Source organism: Nicotiana tabacum, chromosome 11 (assembly GCF_000715075.1).
Source record: "Nicotiana tabacum cultivar K326 chromosome 11, ASM71507v2, whole genome shotgun sequence".
Classification (NCBI taxonomy): Eukaryota; Viridiplantae; Streptophyta; class Magnoliopsida; order Solanales; family Solanaceae; genus Nicotiana; species Nicotiana tabacum.
In genome coordinates, this window is record NC_134090.1 from 139,897,316 (window position 1) to 139,907,032 (window position 9,717).

At 34.7% G+C, this 9,717-nt stretch overlaps 1 non-coding gene across 1 annotated transcript; it reads left to right on the forward strand.

The window, feature by feature from the left end:
* The first annotated feature begins 641 nt into the window (after window positions 1-641).
* On the forward strand, window positions 642-748 carry LOC142166663 (small nucleolar RNA R71). Its single transcript, XR_012697066.1, has one exon. It is a non-coding gene; the product is annotated as a small nucleolar RNA R71 (small nucleolar RNA).
* Window positions 749-9,717: the final 8,969 nt, after the last annotated feature.

The window sequence follows — 9,717 nt, forward strand, 5'->3', positions numbered from 1 at the left end:
CTAGCAAACCCATCTTCCTTCCTTCCACTGTACTGCTGCTGAGGAGGGTGATACCCCTGCTGTTGATTCTGATTACTGTATCCCTGTGTCCTTGGGTAAGGTGTTATATTGTTGGGGGGTTTCATACCTCCCATGTTTCCACTGTTGACTGTGATTGGGCTGGCCTGTATTGCTGATTTTGCTAACTCCAGTTCTGACCACCCTGTCTCTGGCCTCCATAATTAGACACATAGTTCATATCTTCAGGGTAGTGCTGATGATCGTGTCCTGCAGGCCACTGATTACCAATTGGCTAACTAATACAAGATGTGCACAAGCCCCCATTAGTAGTATCTACAATATGTACCTGTTGTTTTTGCCCTGACTCTTGCACCCTTTTGGTGAGTGTGCTCATTTGTGTCAATAAAGTGGCCATATTTTCAGCCATTGAATTGGATGGATCTAAAGGCACTGAGTGCACCACTGGAGTGATAGGTGCATTTCTGGTTATCCATCTTGAATTATGCGCCATCTTGTCAAGCAGACTTTGACCTTCTCTCCATGTTTTACTCAAGAATGCTCCACCCGCTGAAGCATCAACAATGTTCTTCACGCTGTCTGACAATCCTATGTAGAACTGCTGTCCCAACATCAAATCTGGAATGCCATGGTACGAACATATGACCAGTATCCCTTTAAAACGCTCCCATGTTTCATGCAATGTTTCCATTGGCCTCTGTTTAAAACTTAAAATGTCATCAATCTGTTGCGCGGTTTTATTGAGGGGGGGAACTTGTTCACGAATTGCCTGACTAACTCCTCCCAAGTTGTTATGGAATTTATGGGGAGTGAGTTTAACCAGGTCTGGGCAGCTCCGGTCACTGATAATGGGAACAATAGTAAATTGATTGCTTCTGGAGTTACATTGGGCTGTCTTTGGGTCTTGCAGATTGACAAAAAAAATTTCAAGTGCTTTTGAGGATCTTCGGCTTGTGACCCCGAAAATAGCCCCTTGTTTTGCAACAAATGCAGCGTGTTATTCGTGATTTGGAATGATCCAGCTTGTATCTGCGGGACTAAAATTGAGGTGGCCAAATTTTCAGCTGTGGGTTGTGCCCAATCATAGAGAACCGCCTCGGGCACAAGAGGTGCCATTGGTGCTATTGGTACAACTGGCTGTTCTTCGTGATCTCCCATTGTTGTTTCGATTGGATCAGTTGTTTGTTGTTGTCTGTTACTCCAGTTGGCCCGGTTCAAGGCCTTGAAAAATTTCTCGGGATCTGAAAATGCTTCAAATACTTCACCAGTTCTCGATGAGTTTCTAGGCATGTACCTGTGCAACCAAGTCAATAAACGTTAAAAATTTCAATGTAAAAATTGGGTGTAGAGAAAACTAACTACACTAAGTTTTTTTTTTTGTACTTCTTTCAATCGCAATTGATAATACCGTTAACTCCCCGGCAACGATGCCAAAATTGATCACGCTCAATTAAGCCTATTAAAAGACTACGCGGGCGTTGCAAATATAATCCGGGGTATTATGCCCCGAGTCAAATCCCACAGGGAATTAACGTATCGAGAGAAGTCTTTGAAGTACTAAATTCTTATTAGTCAACCTCCTCAAACTTTGTGAATACAAGTGGTGTTACAATTACTACGACAACTATTCGAATCAATAAAACAAAGGTTAATTAATACGCAAATGTAGACAATTGGAATAAAGGCCTAAGGTAATGGCTTACCCCGTTGTAGATTTTCTTAGTCGTATATTTCTTATAGCTATGAATTAGTTATCTCTATCAATCATGAACTCTCCAACTATCATAACTCTCTCTCAAGTAATTATGATAATTTACTAGACACACTCTCTCAAGCTACGCTAGCTAGATTCGCATTACAGTTCACTTAGATTGCACCCGAGGTATCGTTATCTCTACTCCAACCTCTAAACCCTCGGTTATGACTTCGCCTATACTCCGGGAGTGATGTTGTTCAAACAATTACCTAAATATGCATTCTTTCTCAAGTAGCTACATAATAAATAGGCATGGCTAATTGAGGATCCTTTCAACTAACCAAATATCAAAACATAGTTGAACAAATAGAGATTAACAACTAACTCAAAACTATATTAATATCACAATAAGTTCATCGACAACGGGTTTAACCAAAACCTTAGATTAAAAGTGTTAGCTACTCATAACAATGATAAACATCATAATAAATAACTTCATTACAAATCATAAAAACAAAAGGAAGAGGAGAAGAACTTGATGTAGAAAACTCCTCTTAGCTCCTTGCCTTTCCTATTCTTGTTCTTAGCTAATAAAAGCTGCACACCTCTATTTTTGGGCGAGCTTGACCTTCTATAGGTTAAGTGAATTTGCCCCCCAGACTTCCAAAATTACCCCTGACGATTATGTTCCGGAATTTGGACTAGCGCGACCGTGCATGTGGGCGCGCTAGTCCAGGTCTCATTTGTTTGGTTCTTTTATTCTCGTCTTCTCGCTCATTCAGCTCCTAGGGGTCTTTCTTGCTTCAATGTAGCTCCAATCACAGCTTTAAGGCCTCATACAAGCTCTTCATTCCTGCAACACAATTTAGAGCTCATTTTTCATCATTTAATTATATTAGAGCATTGAAACATAATTAAGTTGGGGCAAAAACCATTGTCAAATGACATATATCTAGCCTAATATCAAGAACCATTCATAATACCTCAATTCCTATAAACATGTTTTGATCTGAAATTTAAATATGGATTAATTGAACTTGTTTGACTTAGTTAATTTGAGTTGTTTAGGTTGGTTTGGCATAATTATATTATTGTTTGTAGTTTTTTGTTTGTTTGGTAAAGCCATCGAGTCCTATGCCGGTCACAGTCCCTAGTTGGAATCATATCGTGCATCTATGTCAAGTCAAAACATAACAGCCTTAACAACTCAAGTAGATGAGAGAAAGAAGTTTAATTCATTCTTTGACTTTGACCAAGTAGGAATTAATGGGAGAATTTAAGGACAAAGAGAAACAAAATCTGATTATATGTGTATTGACACAATCTACATAGTTTTCTTAAATGCAGATGAAACTTGACTTATAAATATTCAAATCAAAAGTAATACCTTTAGTTTATAAAGCAGAATAGAAAAAGGAAAAAAAAAAAATACAACCATGAATCTCAAAAGGGTGTTTGTATTTGCAATCTTTTTCATAGTGGCAAACGTTGAAGCTAATGTGGATGAAAGTAAAATATCTTGTAAAGCACTGTGCAGACTAACATGTCTAACTTCTGTTGAACCTGTTTTCTGTTCTCATCCATGCTTGAAAAGATGCACAATTCCTAGCATTTATAAAGCTATGACTCACAACACTAGTTGTTATGAGCAGTGCTCTAACGTTACTACAGGTGTGTCTCTCTCATTTTCTTCACAAAATTATCTTATTTTAGAGGCAGATTCACAATTTCAATTTATTGTTTGAAATTTTACTACAGTACTTTGCCATGTTTTGTAGTTTTTTTATATAAACAAAAACAAAACAAAACAACAAAACAAAAAAAAAAAAAAAAAGAGGAAAAAGAACGCTCATCTTTCGTTTGGACCGCTAACCTTCAATGCTTGTGTTACTAAACCCATTAAATTTATTTCATTTCTGGAAACTATTAGCTATGCCCATTTATAAGTAGCTTATTACAAAAATTGGTCACTTCATAAAATATTACTAATTTTAGCCAATTAGCTATTTGTAGCTGAAAAAGGTCAAATTTTTGTTTTCTTTTAAGTGAGTGTTATTAGAATAGCTTGGGTACATCTTAAGGAGCTTGAATCTCATTTCTGAGATGGTTTGGTTGAGTTTTGAGGTGGTTTGAATTGAAAATTCGAATTAAAATATGAACATGAAAAAAATGATATGTGTATCACGATGTGTATCATTTATGTATCACATATGTATCATATTTGTATCAAATGTCTATCACATGTATATCCATATATATCTATGTGTGAGATACATGCGTGATATATGTGTCGCACAAGAATTTTTTTCAACTCGATTTTAACTACGAATTTTGATACCAAATCAGTCCAAATCACCTCCAATCTTCCTCATATTTTGTATATTTACTCATCTATATGTTTTCAATGAATTTCAACCATACCCATAGAACAAGGTCCCTTTTTTTGCTTAGATTTTTGAAATTTTTGATATATATATATATATATATATATATATATATATCAACAATTTTATTGTGCTACTTCATCCATAAATTTCCTTTTTGTCTTGTATCTGATGTTGTTGATCACGCTTAAAAATATGAAATGAGATCTTTCCGTGTAATTTTTGGAGAGAAAGAACCTTAATTATATGGGTTTTTAATTTGTATATGTGTTTGGCTAGTTTTGATAAGTCTATAATTAATAGGTAGAGATTGATAAGTTGGAACTTATTTGGGGCATATTTGTAAGATTCCCTTTAGTTTTTGAACCGGCCCATGGATCTAAATCCTAAAATTCATTTCAATTAATAATTTTAACATAATATATCTATTGCGTAAGAAAATAGGTTCCAACTCATTCTCAAGACTATAGGTCTAATAATTGTTGTTGGTTTTTTTATTGTTAACACGTACCTCTCTACTTGTGATGGAAGCTATAGTCTTAGTTTAAGCCACACTTTTGGCAAGCTAATTTTATGTTTACTTATGTATACTTATCTATACATAATTATAAACATTAGTATCACTATGAGGGAGGTCTCATTTAATACTTAGCATCATATATCAATTGTATATACTACGCTCAAATCTTTTCCATTTTAAGGTTTTAATTTTTCTCATTTTCTCTCCGCCTGTTTCTCTTTCTCACACCTCTCACAGAATTTATAGATCGTCTTTCTCTCCCGTTAGAATACGATAAGTCATTTTATATTCAATTGTTTGGATGGTGCAATTTCAAGTTTGTGCATGTAATTAAAAAAAAAAAATCTTTTACAACATCAATAACTGAAGCTTCAGGCTCCTAGGCTCAAGTGAATAAATTAAAGATATTGTGCTTTATATACTGTAGAGAAGATCTCAATCATTTCATCGAAAATAATAAACCCAATTAAAATCCATTAATAACCATTAAAAAGTTTTAAAACTTTGAATTTCAAAACTAGATTTTGTGAAATTACTATTCGTTTCGACTGAGTGTTATTGCAAATGATTGGAAATATCCTTTGAAGTTTTTATGTCAATTTGAGGGAGATTGGTGAAGAGTTGAGTTGATTTTAGTTAGAATTTTAGATTGAAACTCGCAGAGGACGACAAGATACATACAACAATTGAATGCAAGTTGTATAAAAGTGTATGTAAATTGTATAGTTTAGGCGAATTTGTATATAAATAAATTTTATATGCAAATAATATAAATTGTATTTTGTGATCGGATTATATTGTATATTCTTGATCGAATTTGTGTATATTTTGTAAAGAAAAAAAAATCAAGCTACTTTTTGAAACAAAAAGAGTCAAACTAAAATGAATAAACATTATTCTAATTTTGTACATACAAGAAAAATTCCTTTTCATTACCGCACTACAGGCAGAGGCCAACCTATGCAATATGCAGAGGGGTCATCAGCGCCCTTAAAGTTCGGTAAATTTTTTATATATACATGTATATGTCCTTAAAAATAGTGATATATTAACAATAGACACCCTATATACAAAGTTTGGTTGAATCAAAAAGTGCCTCCGCGACCTTCAAATCCTGGGTCTGCCTCTGATTACAAGAGCTAGTATAACTTTAATGCATATACTTAAAAGGGATTTTTTTCTTATATGTATAAAATTAGAACAATATTTATATAAATGAATGTACTTATAAATCCTTTAATTTGATTGCAGATGAAAAGAAAATTGAAGGCTGCTTCAACGCTTGCACAACCAAATATTACAAGTCGAAAAAGCTTGCAAATTAAAGCTATTTGCATCATCCAGCAAACTTCAAGAATTATATATGTTATCGTGAAAAACTATATTTGCTTCTAATAATGAAATGATTTTACGTTTTAATACTCTAATCATTATGACCATATGTAATATGAGGATTGTTGGATGGGAATATCGATCATTTCTAAACCACCGCGACCTTAATTAATGGAAGATGCTATAACACAAAATTCAGAAAAGTTAAGAGATGATATTGTTAAAGAAAAATAGCTTAAGTGAAAGTATAAATTTAGCATGGCACACCGATAGATAAATGATTTGATGGTAATAGTTCCTTAAATCTGCGGGAGTCTAGTATGGAGGGATCAAAATCATGCTTTTTTATTAATTGAATGTTTAATTATTCTTCACTAGTACTGGAAGGTTCAAAATATATACTTCTTCTGGTCCATTTTAATTGAGTTTTTGGTTGTTTTCACATATGTTAAGAAATTTACTTTTTAGCATTAATTAACAATAAAATTTATCATATTAACATTAATTTGTTGAAAATACAACAAATACACTTAGGCTATTTACTCCAAGGACAACTTTGGAAAAAAGAAGTTAATTTCTTTTTTATATCTGAAAAAATTAAATATTATAGACCACAAAAAAAGGGTCAAAAATCAAGTAAAATTAACCAGAGAAAGTATATTTTAAATCTAGGTACTAAATAATAAAATATATTTTGCATCTCCACTATTCAAAAAGGTTCAAATCTTTTTCTCCATTAACTATTCAAGAAGTTATATTTTGCATCTCCACTATTCAAAAAGGTTCAAATCTTTTTCTCCATTAACTACCGCACTACAGGCAGAGATTTGGCCTAATAGAACCTCCAAATTCCGATTATGCGAGGCTAATTGAGCATCGGAGTCGGCATTCTTCTCTATCATCTGTTTAAACATATTTTCAATTCTACCCATCACATTGGAAGAAGAGCTCGGGCCTTGATAAGGATAGGGAGGTGGATTGCTCGATTGTTGGAACATCGGGGGCCTTTGAAAACCCGACCCCCGATTGTTGTTGTTCCACCCTCCTTGGTTATTTCCACCCCAATTTCCTTGATTACTCCAATTGCCTTGATTTCCTTGATTGTTCCAATTTCCTTGATTAGGATTTCCACCACTCCAATTGCCTTAGTGGTTTTGGTTGTTCCAATTACCTTGGTTCCCTTGTGGCCTTCATTGTTGTTGATTTTTTCCTTGAGCATTGTTTCTTTGACCTTGATAATTGTTGACATATTAAAATTCTTCGCCTTTCTCATTGAATGAATCACCTTGATCATAACCATTATCATCTTGCATAAATTGTTCCGGACGGCTTTGTATTTGTTGACCTTATTGCCGTCTTTTATTTACCATCATATTCACACCAATGCACTTGTCTCCACTACTAAAAAAATCATGTTTTAGCGACAGACAAATTTTGTAGCTAAATAGTAGCGACTCATTATCAAAAGATTCTGCTAGCTATGAGCATTTTAGCGACAGATTAACGACGACGTTCGTAGTTAATTCCAGTTTTTTTGTAGTGTTCGGCCCTTGAACTTGTTAAAGTTGAGCTTTGGCCAATTGGTTCATGGTAGTTGTCAACTCAGCAATAGCTTGCCCATGATCATGTAGCTCTTTGTGTAGGTGAATAACATTAGGGTCACCTTGCGGAACATTGGCTCTACTTTGCCATGCCGAAGAGGTATCCGCCATCTCATCAAGAATTTCACAAGCTTTGGCATATGGAGTGTTCATGAAGTTTCCCCCAGCGAGTTGATTAACCACACATTGATTAGGTGTTGATCCCCTTGTAGAAAGTCTGTATCATGGCCTCAATCATATCGTTGTTCGGGAACTCTTTAACCATGGTACAATATTTTCCCAAATCTTGTGCAATGGCTTATTGGGTTCTTGCTTGAAAGCAAGAATCTCATCCCGAAGCATTGCTATATGGACCGAAGAGAAGAATTTGAAAATGAACTTTTCTGCCAACTCATCCCAAGTGTGTATGGAATGATTGGGCAACCTCTCTAACCAGTCCAATGCTTTTCCCCGTAGAGTAAAGGGAAATAGCCTCAACCTCAGCGCGTCCTGAGAAACATTTGTTTGCTTGCTCCCCCAACAAGTATCGACAAACCTCTTGAGATGCTTGTAGGAATTTTGATTCGGAGCCCCGGTGAAGAATCCCCGTTGCTCATGTAGTGTAAACATCACGTTGGTGATTCAGAAGTTGTCCACCCTAATGCGGGGTGGGACTATAGCACTTGCATAACCCTTGTTTGGTAATTTTTGGTGGGTTGCTGCTCTTGGTGGAGCTGGGGGAGGGGCAAGCATATTATCATAAGGCGGGTGTCCTCATCTATTAGCTTGAGGTTCAAGAGGAACCTCATCCACGGAATTATCATCCACTTCCTCCCCCAATGGCACATTTCCGATGGGCTTGTTGTTGAGAGCCATTTTCGTACCTAAAATTAATTTACACACAAAATTAGTGACTCGAAAGGAAAAGAAGATAAAGCACACAAAAATCTAGATATATAGCTAAATCCGTTTAACTTCCCAGCAACGGCGCCAAAAATTGATATCGCCCAAACTCACACCACAATTATAGGTAGTGAGGCGGTCGAAGCAATAATAAAAACCCAACGCAAGTCGGGGTCGAATTCACAGAGAGTTAGAATTTGAATTAGGTATACACCTAGTGTGAATGTATGATGTGCCTAATATTGCACCTCTACATACTCGGGGGTTGTTTCTATTTCTACTTTTACCTAATGATTGCAAATAATAAACTAGAAGACAATATTTTTGGTTTTGGTTATTTTTCAAATGGTAAATGATCTAGGGTCGTAACTTCTGCCTAAGTGGCTACCTAACGGGTTGTAAACTATAGGGCAAGTTTGATTAATCGTGATTGTAGTATAACAATCACACGCAATTGCTCACTCTATACCTCTCGGTAGTTTGAGATATTTTGCCCAATTTGGCTTTCTCAAGTCCATATGGGTATTGCACAAATCAAGTGATATATGCTCAAGTCGGATCCTACTATCTCTAGATTTGATCCTTTAATTGAGGCTATTAATTTCTGGAGTTCACCCCAATTCCTTATTAGTCAAGCTTTCCCAAACTTAGTATCTCTTTCTCAAGTAAAGACTAGGTTAAATAGGCATGAATCAATGTTTGCAACCATTAATTCTAGAATTCAAGCATAAACAAGGCTAAATATCACTAACCCAATCATAAAAAAGACCTAAAATTAAATACCCATTAAGTACCCACACTAGGGTTGAGCCATAACCCTAGCCAAAGATTTAGCTACTCATGCAAAATAAAGAAATACAAGAAGAAATTAAGATAGAATGCATAATAATTGATTAAACAAAGAAATTCTAACGTTGAGAAGTTAATCTAGTACAAAATTACTCTAAAAAGTAAAGAAAACGGCTGAGGTGTGTGAGCATGTGATTTTTGCCCAATGTGAATTACTCCCATAAATTCAAGAAAAATAAATTTTCCCATTATTTGCAATTTCGTAGATTGTTTGTACCATTTTGTTAATTGTTTGTATTTTTCTGTGCATGTTTAATTTTATTTAATTCATGAAAAAATACAAAAAATATATTGCATTTGCATTTAGAATTTAATTTATGTTGTTATATTAATTAGTAATTAGTTGTTTTATAAAATATGAAAAATCAAAAAAAAATTGTTCATGTTGCATTTTAACTCTTTAATTTCGAATTTTGTAGCTTTTTCTTTTAATTT